General features: G+C 37.2%; 1 long non-coding RNA gene across 1 annotated transcript in view; it reads right to left on the bottom strand.

Moving 5' to 3' along the window:
* Nucleotides 1-328: 328 nt before the first annotated feature.
* LOC149778572 (uncharacterized) overlaps nucleotides 329-19,805 on the bottom strand; it is a 30,549-nt gene continuing 11,072 nt past the window's right edge. The window contains exons 2-3 of the long non-coding RNA XR_016415714.1: nucleotides 4,965-5,033; nucleotides 329-360 (exon numbers count right to left, since the gene is read on the bottom strand). This is a non-coding gene — a long non-coding RNA (uncharacterized LOC149778572). The remainder of the gene's footprint in view (nucleotides 361-4,964; nucleotides 5,034-19,805) is intronic.

Below are 19,805 nucleotides of genomic sequence, written 5' to 3'. Positions count from 1 at the left end.
TTATGTAAGCAATGCCTAAAACGTAATATTTTTAACGTCAATCAAATATATATTCTAAACTGAAATGGAATGAAATGTATGTTCAAAAGTATGAACACATTTGGGAAGTTGAATATATGTATTCTATTTTTGCAGCTGACCATATGTTAGGGAGCATATGATAGGAATAAATATATCTGAAATAAATGCCGTATTTGAAATTATCATGCTCGAAAATATTCTCGTTTTCAACCAGTGATTTTGGAAACTAAACTAGACTTACGGATATTACAGTTCTGATCGCCATTGTGCTTCCACCCTTGGCAACATAATATGAAGTACAATTCCTTTGCCTTGGTTCGCTTTCCAGTCACTATACACCTACATACAACAATCGGTTCTTATAAAGTGATATATTTATATTACTTATATTTGCAAGCATACATTTGAAGAAAAAGTTAAGAATCCTTTTAAAAAAGAATATATAAAATTCAAGTCATATATATATATATATTGAATTTTATATATTCTTTGTCCATCTGTGATATATATATATATATATATATATATATATATATATATATATATATATATATATATATATATATATATATTTGTGCCTTAAATGAATCAGATTATAGTGTTAGTCACATGATCATCCCGTGAATGCGTTAGTCGAGCATGTTAATTTCTCCTTTGAATACTTTCCCGATCTTATTAACCTTTGGAATATAAGCCCTAGTATTTCCCGAATCCTACCGTCCAAAAGACAACACTTCGTTTTGTCTGTTAATAAGATATTGACAGAGGTCAATAACACTTGCCTATTACCCTCCCCCCCCCCGCCTTGCCGTCTACAGGTGGGGCTAGTTTTCTGCTTTCACCAGTGAACTGACAGACATCTTTCACTTCGCCTCCCGAAACCAAGTAGAGATTTGTGATATTTCCATTCCATCTATTGAGGATTACAACTATAAGGGGTCGATTCGCTCGATTCGAGACAGCCCAGTGGGCGTATGTCCCCACCACACTCATTACAAGATTGAAATTTAGCGTCCATAAGTATTTGCGCATGATGTTTATAAATTACTTGAATGAACCTCATCTCAGTTTGATACCGTATCGACTGCCGCCTATACCGTCCAGCCGTCCTGCCTGCGATCCAAACAGTTCAGAGACCTATGGGTTCCATTATATAACTTCTAAGCCTCATCAAGACAAGCCATAGAACGTTAGATTAGTTTGGGATCTTTTGAAAGATCTCTCTATTCATGTATCATCACCATGTTCCCGGCAATACTGGGGACTAGAATAGTACCTTACGACCTAGTCTTGTATCGGCCGAGTTTCATTTCGAAAAACCATCCGTGCAGAACTGTCAAGTACACCATATGGATACGACTAGCCATTTACTCACGGCTTATCCTCTCGAGCCGTAAGGATGACAGACACACTTCGTATATACCTCTGGGTATGCATTATAATGGTGTAGATCTTGATCACGACCAGACTGACCCACACATTGAGTGTGGGTGAACCTGATGATTACATTGATATATTGTTGCATGCCACCTCCCTCTTCTACAAGGCCTCAATGTTTATCAACCGCTCCCCAACCTCCACGTTTTCGCCGTTGACAACCATCTGGTAAGCTCCAGGTTTTTATTTTTCATACAACATTGAACCGATTTCCTTCCGCATGACAACTGGGCGATCCAAATTGTCTCGTAACAGCTTAGTATCTCATTTTGACATCCCCTGCCCTTCGCCCTTTAGATTCCTGGCTCAAGTACCGTGGGATATGGCAAAGTTTACACTTTTACAACAAGAAATCAGAGAGCTTACGAAAGAGCGGATAATAGATATTGTACGTGATTAACTATCTCCAGGTTGTTGTTTTGTATCCACGCTTCCTCTAGTTATAAAGCCCAGTGGAAAGAATAGAACTATCATTTACCTCACTCATCTAAATTGATTCATACTTAAACCAAAATTTAAGATGCAGGCCTACTTTTCATCCGTCCGAACGAATTTGCTATGAATATCGATCTGATGCATGCATAGTTTCACGTTCCAATCCTTATATTCTCACGTTTCGCGTGCGGAGAAACTTGTTATCTGATTCGGGATCTCACCACTTTATTCTTAAACATAAGTCCTTGCACCTTTACGAAACTTTTCAAATTCTTCGTCTCCCTGTTGCGGACGACACCATTTACTTCCACGGCGGCATATTCCGAGTATATCCTCCAGAAACATACAGCAAGTTCTGATCTGGTCGAGGAAAATAACCATCTCATATCACAATTATATCATCTAGGCTTTTTGATCGATTGGAAAAAGTGTGATCTTTGTCTGCCCCAACAGTTTATCCATCTCGGTGTTGAATGTATTTCCCACTTGAGCCTGATAAGTCTTCCCCTCCCTCAGGTGGTCAGAATTGTCGCACTTGCAGAGTTCATTTCATAGATTGAACGGATAACAGCCTGGGGGTTTCCTCAACTAGTCGGATTATTATATGCCTGCTAAGACGCCTATACATGCGTCCGTTGCAAAAGTCCTTACCCTCTCAATGGCGCGTTTCAATCAGGTTCGAGTATAGGGTCAGCGTAACGAGCGAGATTGTATCATTTCGGGACGAGCGATGCAACCAAAGTTGGCTAACGGCAGGAATACATCTTGAACAGTCGCCAACAGTTGTGACAGTAAACAATACGCAAGCATCTCTTGGAGATGAAAACTAAGCTTTTAAATTATCAAGTGACCTTTTTCAGAACAAAGTCGTGCACATCAGTCAGACAACTCAGTGGTAATGACGCATATCTTCAAACACGGCGGTAGCGAATCACTCCAACTCTGCCTCTTTGTCGGTATTGGTGCCTTCATAGCAACATCGACATCCAGATCAAGCATATTTACTGCAGACGCAGTGCCTTGGTCGATTCACTGTCAAGGAGAAGTCAGATTCTCAATACATAATGGTCTCTCGATATGTTGTTGTTGCATGAGACTTGCCAGCTATCGGGATGATTTATCTTTTTCAATAGATGGAATCACAAACTGCCCTTCTTAGTGTTTCCACAGTAATAGATATCGTTATTTGGTACGTCGATGATCTTTATCCCAGTTGAGAAGATGTGTGGGCCTTTGCCTAAACGTCTCCAGAGATTATACCAAAAATGAGGGGCCAGACGTGGAAATTGATTCTGATTGAGGGTCTCCGCTGCGACAAATCCTAGATCCCGGCCAAGCTGAATCTTCTCAAACTGCTTCGGACCCATGTGTTCCATCTTGCTTGGACCGTATTCTTACGGTTTGGCTCTCGTCAGGACCGCCTTGATGCAGTCGCGGAAAGAATTACACGAGCTATAAGAGCCTTCACTTTAAAGCCCCATTTAGGAGAGTTGTGCGTTTTCAAGGTTTGGTGTAATGTCATAAATATCGTCCCTTTGAATGCCTCTTTCCCCCTACTAACCCACTTTTTTATTTGGCTGATCTAGTAGAAAACGTTGGCTCTAATTAGTATTAATGGCTTCCGTCCTATAATATCGGACACGTTCCGTCATGGTGGGAGGGAGGATCCTTCTCTGATTTGTTGTCCATCTTTGACTTATACAGGCCTAAATCATTCACTTTGTTTCCTAAAGGAAATTGTTACTTTTTATAACTTGGCTAAATTCAAACAAGTTCGAGTATATATCCAGGACCTTTATGCTGCTCCTTTCACACAAAAATTATTTCCTGACAGCATTTGCTTCGGCATACAGAGTCAGTGAATTAAATTATATATCTGTTGATCCAGCCTACCTTCAGTTTCGATCAAAATGTTATCATTCATTCTCTTTCCTGTACTGACAAATCCCAAGAGGATTTCAAACATGGCGCGTTATGTCAGCCCTCAGATTTTAACTGAAGTGGAATGAATCAATTATTGGAGTTCGAAGACAACTGTTTCTCCTAATTAAACTTGGAAAGGAAGGAATATCTCCTCTAGCATCATGGCATATGTGCGTAATGCGTGTTTTCTAATCTGCTATATCGCCAGAACAGAGCAGCCTCATAAAGACCATTGCCTTTGACCATAATGTTTCTATCAAAGATATCGTCGAGACAGTTGTTTCTTATGCACAGTTAACCATCGCAAGGTTTGATTTTCGAGACATATCTCCTCATCGACACAATCTCGATCTGGCAGGTCCATGTTTAGTATATATATATATTTAGTATATATATATATATATATATATATATATATATATATATATATATATATATATATATATATATATATATATATATATATATATATAAACATGGACCTGCCAGATCGAGCTTGTGTCGATGAGGAGATATGTATATATATATATATATATATATATATATATATATATATATATATATATATATATATATATATATTGTTCTTACAGACAAAAGCACGTCGCCCTCGTTTGTGCGGCTCGCAATTAGGAGAATGATTTAACATTCAATACTCGCCAATCAGAGGTTACCTGATGTGTAGTCTGGATGCTGAACATTCTCTCCTCGTAGAACCCATTCTCATAACAGTAATGTGATCGGCAAAAACATTAGAAGGACTTTTCAAAATTTTATAGTAATATATGTTTCTCCTTTAATACTTTACTATCACATCACTTTAATAACTTCCCATAGTCTCCGCAATCAGAGCATCCCGTTACACGATGCGCTGCTCAGTTTACAACAAATGCCACCTGTAGGCGCCAATTTCAAGTAACAAAATAAAACTACAAACCTAACTTGTTTAGCTTTGATTTAAATATTTCCGATACCTAATAAGAAATAAAGGAACGCATGAAGTTATGTGTCTTAAGCTTGCTTTTTTAGAATCTAGAGTTTTTACGCGATTAATATTTTACACTATTTCTCTGAAATCAAGCATAAGTGGTGCCACATTGATACTTCTCCAGATAAATAGATCAGAACACATCCAGCATGATGCTTACCAATCCGAAAGACGACTGGCACAGTAATTTTCCAATGAGTAGACAATGGTCTTTGTTATACAGATATTTCTGAAACAAACAATTATAATCAGTGAGGAAACATTTTAGTATAGGGCAATATATTGTAGACATGGGGAAACCTTTGTCTAAAAGGTAGCAAGACATAGCGTGTATTGAATTTAACAAGGAAAACAATTCTAATATTGTAACATGTTGGATCTGTCTGACCTTGTACTGAAGTCGTCTGAGGGTAAGCAGATTATTGGGGAAATGGAAATTAACTCAAAGCTGTAGGTTTGACATATGTAAGGTTATAGACTCTATCGGAAAGTAATATTAAAAACGTCCATAGATTTAGAACCCATTTTGTCTGACCAATGCATTGACCTACAATCCATTATTAGTACCCATGCTATATAAAACCCCTACAATTCCGCAGTACAGTTTCATAGACAAACAATCATAGGAACTTTTCAGCATAAGGCAGGGTTAGAAGGTAAAAGAAGATGTATACAATCGAATTTAAATCCCTTATCAACAAATTAAATCTCTTATACCCTCTTGAACGTTCCTACCACCCTTTTTGAAAACAAAACTAACGTAATCATGATCCATATATCATCACTGGCGTCACAGTCTCAAGAGACCTTGTTAATAGCGCCCTTGAAGTGTCGTCTGTCCGTGGGGTTTTGGCTTCCTATACTGTGGATGTGCAGGCCTATGAGCAAAGGACAGTCCCTATTGCAGTTGTTGCTGACGTACTGGGAAGTCTGATTTGCTGAGATTTCTGCCCCGCTTTTCTTTCTCTCACGTTCCTCTGTCACCAGTTAGCCTCTATTCACAGCGACTGCTATGCCCTTGCAGATCGTCCGACTCCAGGTGCCTCTATCCTCGGCCTGCACTTCCCATCCGTCGGGTGAAATGTCCCTCTTGCACATATCCTTGAAACGGAGTGAGGGGAGGCCGAACCTTCTGGTGCCTTTGGCCAGCTGTCCATATATGATGTCCTTTGGTAAGGAGTATATGCTGTAGATAATTGTACGATGCAGGATCTCGCTGTGTGGGACTCGGTCTTAACAGCTGATCTTCACGATGCATTTTAGGAACTTGCCTCATGTAGTTGCTCCAGGACTCACTTCCATATAGGAGAGTGCTGAAAAGGCAGTCCTGGTAGACTTGGATCTTGGAATGCCTGTTAAAGCATTGTTTTACTGCACCCTCTTCGTTAGACTTGTATTGATGGTGTTTGCCTTTCCAAGCTTTCTGTCCGGATACACATCGAACGAGAGAGTGTTGCTGATGGTTGACAACAGGTAAGTAAAGTTGTTGACCGCTCCAGGGTAACACCGTCGATTTTGATGGAAGGGGCAATGGTGTCATCTTGCACTCTGACGTTTGTCTTTTCCAGGATGATGATGAGCCCGAACTGCTTGCAGGCATCAGCGACACGATCTACCAGTCTCTAGAGGGCATCCTCGATGTGGGTTACAAGAGTCGCGTCATCCGCAAGCATCTCCCTGATGAGCGCCGACCTCACTTTGGTCTTCGAGCGCAGTCGTGTTAGGTTGAAGAGCCTCTCGTCGGACCTGCTGTGCAGATATACGCCATCAGTGGACGTGTCGAAGGCGTAGGACAGGTGCAGGAGAAGAAGATCCCGAAAAGGGTCAGCACCAGCACGCAGAATTGCGTCACGTCGCTGCTGATGGAAGAAGTCTGAGGAGGATCCATCATGCATGACTGTTCCCTTCATATCAGCATGGAAAGTGAGTATTATTCCACGAATTTTGGGGGGAGGGGCAGCCGGTTTAACTGAGAAGTTCAAAAAGTCCCTTCCTGCTGTCCAGGTCGAAAGCCTTGGTGAGGTCAATGAACATCATGTTGAATGGGTGATTTTGCTTTCTGCTCTTCTCTTGGATTTGTCGGAGAGAAAAGATTATGTCTATTGTCGACCTGCCTGCTCTAAATTCGCACTTGGATTCCGGGTACACACTGTCCACCAAAGCTGCAGCCTGTTGAGGATGATACCGGCGTATACTTTGCCAACGATGCTCATGCTCGAGATTCCTTTAATTGTTACAGTCAGTCCGACCACCCTTGTTTTTATAAAGCGTCGAAATGGTGGAGTCGTGAATGTCTTAGGGAACTGCTTCTTCCTCCCGGCAGAGGAGAGTAGCACATTCACCGGCTAAAGCAATGTTGGTTTCCCACTTTTGATAGCTTCAAGCGGGATGCTGTCGCTACATGGTTCTTTGTCGTTTTGGAAGGAGTCAATTGTTTTGTTGAGCTCCTCTAAGGTGGACACTTTGTCGAGCTACTCCATGGTGGGCAGTTTTTGTATGATGCTACGGGCCGTATCGGTGACTGAGAAGGTGTTTGTCAAGCACAGGTCATGGTAGGTGCACAGCTGCAGTAGTCTCTGACCGTTTTCGTTGGCATTTCCAGTGCAATCATGTCCGAGGCAGGTAGGCCATGAATCGTGCTCCGCACCTACTCTGGCCTTTAAGTAGCCGAAGAAGAATATTAGCTTGTCTTCGGGTCATCCTTGGATCTGTTGATCTAGCTGCCCATAACAATGATCCTTTGTGTCTTCTGAAGACGTGAGGGTGGGGGTATATACAATGAGGATGTTGAGAGGACCTGCTGAAGTGGCAAGGCGGAATGACAAGAGACGCTTAGTGTCCCCTGAGGGAGGCTCAACCGAGGCAACGAGGGAATTTATGATAGCGAGGCCCACTCGGTGAAGTAGGTGTAGTTTTCCTCTCTAAGGGAGATACTGGAGGACAACATGATTTTCTGGAGGGCAGCCATACTGACATTTAGCCTGATGAGCTGTCTGTCGGTGATGGCCATCTTACTGGTGCCATCCACTTCCCTAAGGAGGTCAGAGATGCCTATGCACATGGTGCGCACGAATCGAAGGGCATGGTGCGCACGAATCGAAGAGCTGGAGTCTTCTTTGTTGGTGTCTTGTTTATTTTGTCTGGTGAGGAATTTCCATCTCCTTGTCATGCTAAGCAACACACTGAGCTCCAGACACCCACTGGAGCAGGAAGACATTGTCGGGTCAACACCTTACTTACAGGGGGCTGCCCGTATTGAAGCTGGTGGTGGTTAGCCAGTGGGACACGATGATCGGGTGGGAATTATAACCCGTAGACTGCTAGCTTCCGTGTTGTTTCCTCACTCGGGAGTGAGGCTGGATTGGTCTCTCCATGGTGCATGTTTGGGCTTGGAGTATGGAGATCCTGGGCCGCCAATAAGTCATGAACCCCCTCACGCCCTTGCTGGCGAGGTCCAAAGAAATACTTAGTATGCCATTTGGCACCAGATTGGATGCAGTAGCTGGGTGCATAAAGTCGCAGTTGACACCTATCCATCTTAGGAGCTCACCTCCGAATTTTCTGTCTGGATTTACTCTCGTAGACGTTCCTTCTCCCGAATATATCCTCAAGGCAGCGGAGCCATCATCCAATAGCTGGGACTTGGTGGGTTTGGAATCAGCGTTTCCTTCTTCTAGACGAACTGCCTGACAAGGCTAACGAGCTCCATCTGCCCGGTTTTGGAGTCAGACTTTTCCTTCTCATAGACTAACAAGCCAAGTCTGCCCACCCAGTTATACCACCGGGCACTCGGTCGCGCCACATAACAGGCTCTGTAAAAACTGGAGTCCCCATATGAAGGTGATACTGTAGACACAGTAGAGTAGGTGAGGCCACATGCAAGTTTCCTGTCTGGGTCTTTGTTTTTCAAAAGCAGCAAAATAAGACTTCAAAATAATATATCATAGAAACCGGATATATCATGACAAGTGTCAGTTTTAAAGTTTTGTATCGACACAGATGCGACTAAAAGAAATGATCAGGTCATATCTGAGTTAGTCCGAATGAGGGTTGGCAGTCAGAGTCGATCATCGCAAATAACCTCGATATAGGAAAAGTCTAATTATGGCTCATTTACTGGAACATTTAGCATCTTGTTGTTAGAGTTGTGAACAATTTGAAACTATTCTATCAATATGTAATTATGAAAGCATGGATATATGCTAGAATATGAATTGAAGTTGAATTTATGGCAAAAGTATTTCCGATTGTCCCTGCAGCAAACCTGATATATTATGCTAACAAGATGCTGTTGGGTATCTACACTATGAATGTTTGAATTCAATATTATGGGAGACAACTGTGCATTGCACAGATTGGAATATTACAAAACAGTATATGTCACGAACTAAGTTCATACTAAGTTGCACGATTGTGACTTTCTCGATCCTTTCTAATTCTTGTTGTTTCGGATAAGATGTGGAATTATTAACTTAATAGTTTGAACAGCTATTGCTTTAATTGCTCTTTGGTAAGCTCTGGCTTCTGCTTCACTTATCGGAATTTCTGTTTCGGGTTGTCGTTGACGACCTTTTGCTTCATATTTTGGATTTATGCATTTGGATGTGGTTGCAGATTTTTTGCTTTATCTTGATGCGCTAGAAGCAAGGTTGGATTTGACTCTAAACCATTCGTGAAATAACAGTGGTCCATTTTTCTGTGTTCTAATATTTTTACACGAACTGAGCATAGCATTGGGTGGATCAGTAAAGAAAACATTTTTGGTATATCAGTAAAGTTTGGTTTTTGCAATGTTATTTGACGTATTGTATTTAATAGGTGCATCAGTACAATTAATATCAGAATATATCGTATCAAATATCATGTGATCAAATAATAGGCCCCAGCCAGATTTTAAAAGTTTTATTCATTTGTGGCTCTATCTTAAACCGGGGATACTTTATGTCTAATTTATGACAATGCATGCATATTAAATGTGACCCTTCTTATCGAGGATGGGATTATTCTAAATCATTATTATGTCTTTTCTCTATGCACTGCCATATTTCAGAATTATTAAACTGCCTTTGTTAGGTATTGCGTAAAGATATGCCTGTACATTTGGAAGGATAATTATGCCATATGGCACCAATTTAACAAAGTATAGTGGTTTTCATATTCAGTCTGAAATACCAATGCAGTATTTTACAGCTCTAATTTCTGCAAAGCTCATTCAGATATAATTTGATTTTGTTTCAGCAAAACAAGCAAAACAATATTTCCATGTAAATTGAGATTGCACTGTTAAAACATGTGCACGGTTTCAAAAAACTGATGAAATATCGGTCACTCTCATTATTCTTGACGAAATACGAATGTTGGAGATTTGAAAAAGAAACAACCATGAGTAGCTAAGTTTTCATAAAATGTTTTGCAACATTAATATTATCAGAAAAAGAAACATTAAAAACAGATAAAAGACGGAATGCTGCTACACATTTCACTGACTCCTCACTTTCATGGCAACATTTATCATATCTAAAGATTATGGTACAAGCTATTGCCAATCCTATGTCTTCTTGGAATCGATACAAGTGATAAAGTGCATACTCTACTGCACATTTTTCTTAACAGGAACTAGTAGCGAGTTATGGTTACTACACAGGTGAAGCCACCGCTACCCGTCCATAAATAGGATTACCTCTATAGTTTTCTTTGATAGATAAGCAAAGGAAACGCGATTGAACTGTGTGGTTACAGTATCTTTGATTATGCTCTGTACGCATTGACGTGCGCCTGAATAGTATTAAATGACATAATAATGACTAGTAAATGGGTACATATTGAACGAATGATAGGTCTTAGCAACATATTTAAAATGTGACAAATGCCTCAGATAGTATGGACTTGGAATCGCCATCAGAAATAATTTTTAATTGCAGTATGGTATGTAATTTTAGTACTGGTATTGTTTCAAAACACATACACGCTCAGACACACACACACACACACACACACACACATATATACATTGCTTGCAATCATGGAGTTTAAATGGGTGTGATGGAAATAGACAGTATGCAAACATTCATTGTTTTGTTCTTTAATAAGAGTTCAGAATATATTGGCTATAGAATAAATATTGCTTACTTTAAATACGTGTCATACAACATTTTATCAACTACCTCCTTTTTGAAATTTTGATATAGCTAATGTGACGCTATGTCTTCTGAAAATTGCCTTGCATATTTGCATATTTGCCCGAACATTTCCTATATTGAATTTTGAGGTTACGAGTTCTTTATTTATGTTCAGTACGTGTTATTTTATTCCTGGGTAGAACTAAATGAAAATCAGTAGTAAAAGAGAACGTATCGAACGAATAGTAGATCTAGCGAAAACGTTTACAATTCTACAAATGAAGAAAGCAAATATATGTCATCAATATATTGATTTTTATCTGTCTTCGTATGTAATGTGTACATCTGTACAAGAATTTTAAAAGGAGCGCGATGGGAAAATAAATTCACTTGCATGTAAAATATCCATTCAGCGTAAGGCTGATGTTGGGCCACGGTAGATATTATGCATACGCATGTTCGAATAGTAAAACTAATGTTTTAAATCTTCAATATTGCACATTATGGTGATAACATTACACTTTCTTTACAAATTAGTCCAGTGACATTGAAATAATGGTTAGGTCGAACGACCATAGAACCACATTAGAATCATAAAATGACTTTATTTGCGACCCGTTTCGGATACAATTTCGTCTTTTTCTTTCATTAACGGCATTGTTTGACATGTTCTAATAGTTTTAGCAAACAAACCTTGCAACCATCTCACGTGTACATTTTTCCCGTAGTTCTTCCCTCAACTGATAACTGACCACTACACATCAGTGGACGACAAACGTATACTTCCCATAATATATAAAGACTCACGGTATCACAAATGTAACAAAAGAAAGTGACGCCACCAATTTTGGTAAAACTCAGCAACTATATTATTTCTCTAAAATACAATGTAAATGTTCAAATGACACTTACAGTATTATGAACTTAATCCCACATAATCCTATATAACCTATTCAGGAATATAGACTGTCTCGAATGAATTCCTAATGTCAGTCATGTTCTGATACACCAATGATATAATCCAAAATGTCTTCGAATGAATTCAGAAAATCTATAATAACGTTTTAATCCAAAAGGTCAATGAGCAGTGTTTAATTCCATTGAATAATTTAAATGAATAATTCCTCTCAAATTGTATCTAATATCAACTATAATTGATGCCAGATAAAAGAAGAAACAAAATACTTGTTAGCCACACACTATTTATACAGATCCCAACTTGACCTTGGGCTAATAGATTACCTTGGACAACCGGAATTTTCTCCAGATTGTCATTGTGTTCGATTTCAGGAACTTTAGGTTAGCAAAGAACGCTCAACCTTGAAATAAAACATTAGGAAACATCTTTTTTGTAACTTAGAGATAAGATTATAATCAGGCAGAAACAAACTTCACTTACAACTTATAAAGATGACATCAATCAACAAAGTATGCATAACTACCCGCTTTATAAAGGAAACGAAAGATTTATACGATATAGCTTATTTTACATATTAGTTACATATTTATATATTACTATAATAATTAAAATAACACATGAAGATGTTTTATGAATGACACTCAACTTATTTACACACAATATGCATAAAATAAAACAATTTAGTAATTCTATCCACGTGAGACTGTTTCTTAAATCAGATTATCCGTTCCTTGCTGTGTTGTCCAGCAGCATCAACTCCACCTTAACTATCTGTGATTCTTATGTTTCATTTTGTTAATGAAGGTGAGGGGTTTGTGATCACTGAGGACAACAAGTAGGAACTGAACAGATATACCTTTGATACATTTGGAGCAAATAGTATTCTGTCTCACTTGTGAAACAATGACTCGTAGTCCTATTTTGTTATTGTGAACTAAGGATCAAAGAGTAATCTTTATTGTTAAGTAATTTTTGCTGTACATATTTAAATAACTTAATGTTTCTTCTAGTAAGTTGCAGCTGATTGTTATCACTAATCATGAGTGGCCATGTATAGCAGATTCAATAATGACTGTATTGAATAATTTGATAGATTGTTGTCTCATCACAACAGTGTACAGTATCAAATTATAAAACATTCTAACATAATCAATCATTCTTGATCTGGCGCTCAACGCAAATGTTGAAATCCTAATTCCGTATTGCACACCCAGACTGGAATAAATTGTAACTACTCTAATTTGTTTTAAATTTCATCTGCTCTTTAAAGTTGCATTGGGCAGGTAATAAATAATAAATTCATATCAAATACAAAACAAGTATGTTTTGCGCATAGGCAGCAGAAAGAAGTCCTTTGACATTGTCTATGAAAATGCCTTGGTCTAAGAGCCTTGTGTAATCCCCACAAAATGTTCAACTCATTCTTTTCCCCAACTCAGTATAAACATGTATTCATGTGTGTATATTATGAGGCCAGATGATCAACCTTCATTTTTATATCATATATTCAGACTGCAGTTATCAAGATGTTGTTAGTCCTCTTGGCGAGGGTATGTGTAGCTGGGTCGCTTTAACAGCCACATATTTCCTTAAATTTATTTTTGAATAGTAAAACCAATACAGTAGATAGCTCTATTTCATCGATGTTTTGGCATTTAGGATTATGGTTCTGAAATTATGCAAACATTTGATCAGATAAAAATAAAATTCCTGTCTTTGGTATTAGAAATGGAAATCTTAAAATCCTGGAAAACCCGAACTAAGTGACGGAGGACCTAGAATCAGCGATTTTATCCAGATATCTCTTGTGCTCTGTGCTTGACATCCGAACAAAGTATTTCCGACATATCTTAGTTAATGGACAATAATGGAAGACAGCAATGTGATGAGAACCATGATCAGCATGCAAGATTTGAATGTCTTTTCGAGACATCCCAACATCTTCCTATACATTCGAAACACTATATATCTCACTTGTTGATCGATAATAACACAAGAAACATCGTAAATATGCATCATCTTGATAACTTGTGGACAACGTAAACTTTATTGGAACATCGAAACGGAAAACTGATATATACAGTTAAGTTTTAAACATCTTTGATTTTGTACGCTGTTTTGTTTTTCGCGTTTATTGGTGTCAACGGCAATTTTAGAATAATATTGGATATATCGTGCACAGCAAATGGGAGGTAACTGCTTTTCTAGAGGACACACAGCTGAAGAGAAGATGGGAACATGATCAGAGAAGAATGTAAATTCCTTCACCTTGCAACTTGCATTAGTAAAGTACTTTAGATGCCACAAAAGTGTCATCTCACTTGTAGAATAGATGCAGTAGTCACATCACACAAAACAAGCTTATCATGCAATACATCGATGGTTTGTTGGGACCTTTAGACAGTAACATTGTTAACACTATGTATCTTTATTGATGTTTTCATTATACTATACTCACATCTCTTTCAAATGGCGTATTATATCATTTCAAATGAGGTCAATGACGTGTTATAACATTCTAGCAAGTAAGGACAGTACCATGAAGATGATGATATGAATATGAAGTTAATGTCAGATGAAAATTTGTAGCTATATTCAGTTGCAAATTCCATCATCCTACGAACTCTTTGAATACAAGTAGCTTTGGAACTATTTTTATTTTCAGTAGCAATATTTCGCAATGTTTTTTATCATGCTGTTATTTTGATTAATACCTGTACTGTTAAATAAAATATATAGTCCACGTACTTTTTCATCGTTAGAGACATGAAAATGTTATGGACGTGACTGTATTATTGTCACTGTCATAGTTCCATAAACTTTAAATAACAACGGCTCACATTATTAGTTATTATCTTTGCCAAATTATGTTATCATGACCTGTACCTTCGATAATATTCTAATCAAGCAAGCGCATATTGGATTACCTCGGTTACTCAAAATGAACTTTAACCGTGATTTGAAATCATTAGCTACTGCCATATACAATATATAACCCGAAAATGAGTGAAAAAATACAGCCATTATTATGATAATACATGTTCATGCAAACTATACTAGAATTAGTTAATCCGCTAGTTACTCATATTTATAGATATCAAATTTAATTTCCCATTGTGTAGTAGCAATATTTCGTGAACAAGTGAACTTCCTGAAAATGAGACAATTGTACAATCATATTTATCCGGGAATGTTGTCATCGGAAGTTGTGCAAGTTGTGTTATTGATACACGAGAGATAAAAACTACCGGATGAGAGTATTCTCGGTCTATGCTAGATACAAATCATATTTTGTACTTAAGTATTACTGTTTCGACTTAATTAGTCATGGTTATAAAATTAAATCCACTGTTTTTGACCTGTATGTTCTTGTTAAATGACAAATACAAATCACAGTCCAGACTTAACTAGTATTAGGGCGTAATATATTGCTGAATTATGTGATCGTGCTAATACCACAAAAGCGACTTTCAAACATGTGACCAAACTATTCAGCAGCCTGCTGGCATAAACGTATTTTAATTGTACAGAAGAACGGAGATCCTTGATCAAACATGGCTAATATTGACCAAATATGCAAAACCTTTTATAAAAGACCGTTTACAAACCGCTAAATAAAACCTAACCAAACTTGTGGCATTAAGGTCGTTTAGTTTTGTTTTAGTAATAAGATGTGCCGGTATTGATGAGATGACGTGTATTGTGTTAAGCTGAAATTGAGAACAAGCTGGAGGCTCTACATGTCATATGATTTGGATACAATATTTTAGGTATCTTTTTATATATCAAAAGAATTTCATAATCACTAAAGTTTACATATATTAATGGAGTGATTTATGCACTGATTGGCTGGCCTTGTGGATGCAATAGAGGATTAATGTATGAAAATTATTTTTATCAAACTTGCTGTAATATCAACAAAATCTAGTTTGTATTCAAGAAAAACTGGTTTATGAGGCTTCATTTGAGGCACATTCTGAGCACACGAGATGTTGAATAGTTATTAGATTTTATACAAACTTGTTCCTTTGATTTAGGTCAAAATAATATCTGATTAGTTCTTTAACCAGAGATTAATATACACATTTGTTGAAGTGATCTGTTCTGCTGATTTTGTTACCATTCTCCAGACTTTACATTTGAATACATTTTTATTGAACTTGCTGTGTGGCGTTATGTTAGCAGGAACTGAATGCGTATTGTAACCAGCCAAATTTATGCATCGTGATGCGTTGATCTTGTATCAGATAGATCTACCAGAAGCTTTTGAACACATTTTGACAAAATTTGATTTTGTTGAGAGCATAATTAATTCTTAATTAATTTTATGAATAGGAAAACCCTAATTGATATTAATAGATTGTTATTACAATTTGAACCATAAAAATTCAAAATTTATTAAATCACTAGTAATATCCTGTGGTGACATGTGTCATGTATTTAACTGGACGCTTGTACTAATTACATAACAAATTCTTCCTTGATAATTATTAGTAGATAGTAACTTTCAACGTCATCATCAGAATCTTATGTGCAACCTATTTCCTTTACAAATTGTTTGTTCTTCCTTTAAACTTATTTTTGTTGGTATATACATCATATATGCTGCTACTAGAAAGCTTGTATAATTGAGATCTAAACGACAATAGAGCATCGGTCTCATTTTTGTGCATTTTTGGCCGGTTTTTTTAACATTATGTTTCACAACAAAATGTGACAAAGTCTGATAATAGAATCAATGCCATCGGGACGAGACATATTCCTGTCCCACATCAAATGACAAATTTCTTCTGACTTGGAATCGAATACGCACACAATCTGGGGGTCAATAAAAACCTAGTTTATTATATTGTTTAAATTTTGAACAAATTTAGAAACAATTTAAATATAAATCAAAGAACATTTTTCAGATGAATATTTCCTCGTGCATACACATCTCTATATTTTTTTTGAATATATTGTCTTAAAACAAGTAACAAGAAAGAACGAAAACCAACAAGTTTGTAAAATTGAAAATACGATATATTTCCCTACAATAAAATGTGAAATATCTACAAATAGCGTACAGTATGGTAAATGAAATCTTAAAGTCCTAAGTGTGCTATAAATTCCAAAGGTAGTCCAAATGAGTTACAATTATCCGAAAAGAGATAGTGGGGCTTCTAAAACTTATATCCCTTTCATTCTTAAAAGAAAAGAATGAGTTCATTCCTCTTCGTGGAAGGGAATGTTTGTCAGTCCTACATGTTACTAACAACATCGCATGAAACAAATACAGCAACAGTTAAGTGTTATTGAGTTATTGGAGTTATTAAAACTTTCCTCCACTTGTTGATATCTTCTTCGAACCAACAACCAAACGGCACACGTTTGCCCAGGAAAGATGCCATGTCCCTTTTGTGATCAATTTTTGACTTTGAACATCAGTGCTACATTTAAAAATATGAGAATGAACTTGATGAAGACGTAAAGAATGATCAGGACAAGAACAATACTAAGCACGTGGATTTTTCTTTGGCTTTTTTTTTGTTGTTTTTTTTACATTGAATGTACACAAGAGACCGTCATTCACATCCTGGACCTTAAATTCATGAACGAAAAGAACCGATTTACTACCCTTCTTGCAAACGAACCTTGGAAGTCCTACATGTATCGAATAACACCGCATGAAACAATTGAACAACTGAAAAGTGAATGAGATTTATTGATAGTATACTGCTATTGTTGATATCTGTATAACCAATAACCCAAAGACACACCTGGTCTAAGAAATAAAAGATGTCTTTTATGTGACCAAGTTGTCGAGTTTGATCAACCAGCACCAGAACAAACACAAACACGTGGATTTGAATGTACACAAGAGACATGCACACGCTTTCGTAATTATTGTGTTAATAAGAACTCATATTTTTCACTGTACAAACTGTAACAAGATTCACGAAGAACTAGCAAAAATCTTTCAAGGACAAACACATTGGCTGATTATTTCGGAAAAGATCTAAAGCCCAATCAAAGTTCACTCGAGGGAAGAGGACATTCAGTGTTACAGGGATTGTTGTCGATACGAAACGGGTATAGCTCATAATTTCATGGGTTACATCGGAAAAGTTCTTTTTAAACATTATTCAGAACAAGGAAACAAAGATCCAGCAGTCACCATCAACAAAGTCAAATTCATTTAAAGTTTGTCAGGTACGTATTAAGATTTCAATGATTCTTTAGCCATACCCTTAAGCATAATGTCTAAAACGTTTGGAATGACTAAAATGGTGAAAGTTGTTTGTGCATTTTTTCAAAACCGAATCTGTTACGACCCCAATGGTACAGTCATTGAACGACTAGCATTTTTTTTTTCTCTTGTTACAAAAATCACTTTTAAGACCCATTGATTGTAAAAGAGGAAATATTACCGATATGACGTAGACAGCGTTGCTGTGAACAATGTCGATTATTATTTCAGGATCACGGAGGAATCGAACGGAAAAATAAGCATCTACCATAACTAAAACGTACAAATCAAAATTAAATTCATGCCCGAAAATTAACTAGATAACATACCATTCAATCATATCTCTTGATTAACCCTCGAAACTCAACGTTTTGCTCTGGTTCTAAATATACACAACATGCTAGACAATGTGGAGGCAACACAATTTTAAGTCTTTATAGAACCATGGATTTATATTAAAAACAACAGATGGTGTACAAGTTCCACTAAATATTTATTTCACGGATGTCCGGATTGGTTTCCTCAACGACACCTGAAATGTCTTATGTCAGAGTTTGTAATGAATGAGTTGTACTAAGAAACAAAGACATTTGAGTCTAGAAAGTAATGAATACCATGTGATAGGTGTGTGCGACAACATTATCGATCAATGTTTCAAAACCGATTGAGAAATTAAGTGCATTGCAGAAAGTTATGCTGTGGTGGATATTGAACATTTGAAACATACTACAGTTTGGATGGAGGACGAACCAATGCAACACTATTGCCGTACGACGTGAACGAATCGCAAGGACAGGAAAATCATTACGCCTTAAGTGTTTCTATATCACTGGTTGACCCAGTATCAGATAGTCCCGGCTGGGGGAGCAATCCTGAAATGTTGAAATAACATAAAGATGTTGAAAAAATTCGTCATTATGAAGGCTTGACTTAATGTGGAGTATTGCCCGTCAAGAACTTGTACTACCTGTCATACCACACCAATACTAAGAAAAATTGATGTTTCATTTATACCATCTGTGCTGAGACATGCAAGAATGATAATTCTTTTTGCCACAAAATTTATGAATTCGCCTTTACAGAAATATGTACGAGTTTCGAATTGTTAATTGTTATCAACCATTTATACCAGCTTCAAAAAAGTGTAAAATATGTGTTAGGTTCCGGTCAAAGAACAATACAGAGAGAACAACGACGCACGTTCAGTAATATGCCCAGGATACGTCAACGAACTGCAAGAATTGAAAGAAGAAGCTTGTGGTTATCCTTCTTGATTTCACAAAGACAAGGGCAAATGCAAAGAACTGTACCGAACACAAAAAGGCATCACATTGAAACAGGTGGTAAAGAACAAAAGGAGACGACCGTTTTGGAAAAGTTATGTTGCATTAGTTGTGGGGAAAATTGGCACAAATAACGATATTACAGACAAAGGATCCAAGTCACTGCAAGAAGACAAGGGAATACTCATGAAACATATGGAAATATTCGGTGAAGGTTCAAAAAATTAGAATCAGAATGAATAAATAAATCTTTAGGTCATTTACGCTGTTTATTTTTCAAGCATCTAATGTATCTGTTTTTAATTGGGGATTACACGAGTAAAATATATTTGTTTGTATATCTTATAATTGTTTTTAAATATAGTTATATCGTACTTGATGAGACGTACATGAACACATTAGTATTGCCTACACAGATTGTCTACAAAGCAACTTTAAACTAACATAGAAT

Source organism: Sinohyriopsis cumingii, chromosome 17, assembly GCF_028554795.1.
Source record: "Sinohyriopsis cumingii isolate HCF-2022 chromosome 17, ASM2855479v2, whole genome shotgun sequence".
Classification (NCBI taxonomy): Eukaryota; Metazoa; Mollusca; class Bivalvia; order Unionida; family Unionidae; genus Sinohyriopsis; species Sinohyriopsis cumingii.
The sequence above is the reverse complement of the archived record's forward strand: the minus strand, read 5'-3'. Positions and strand labels throughout refer to the sequence as shown.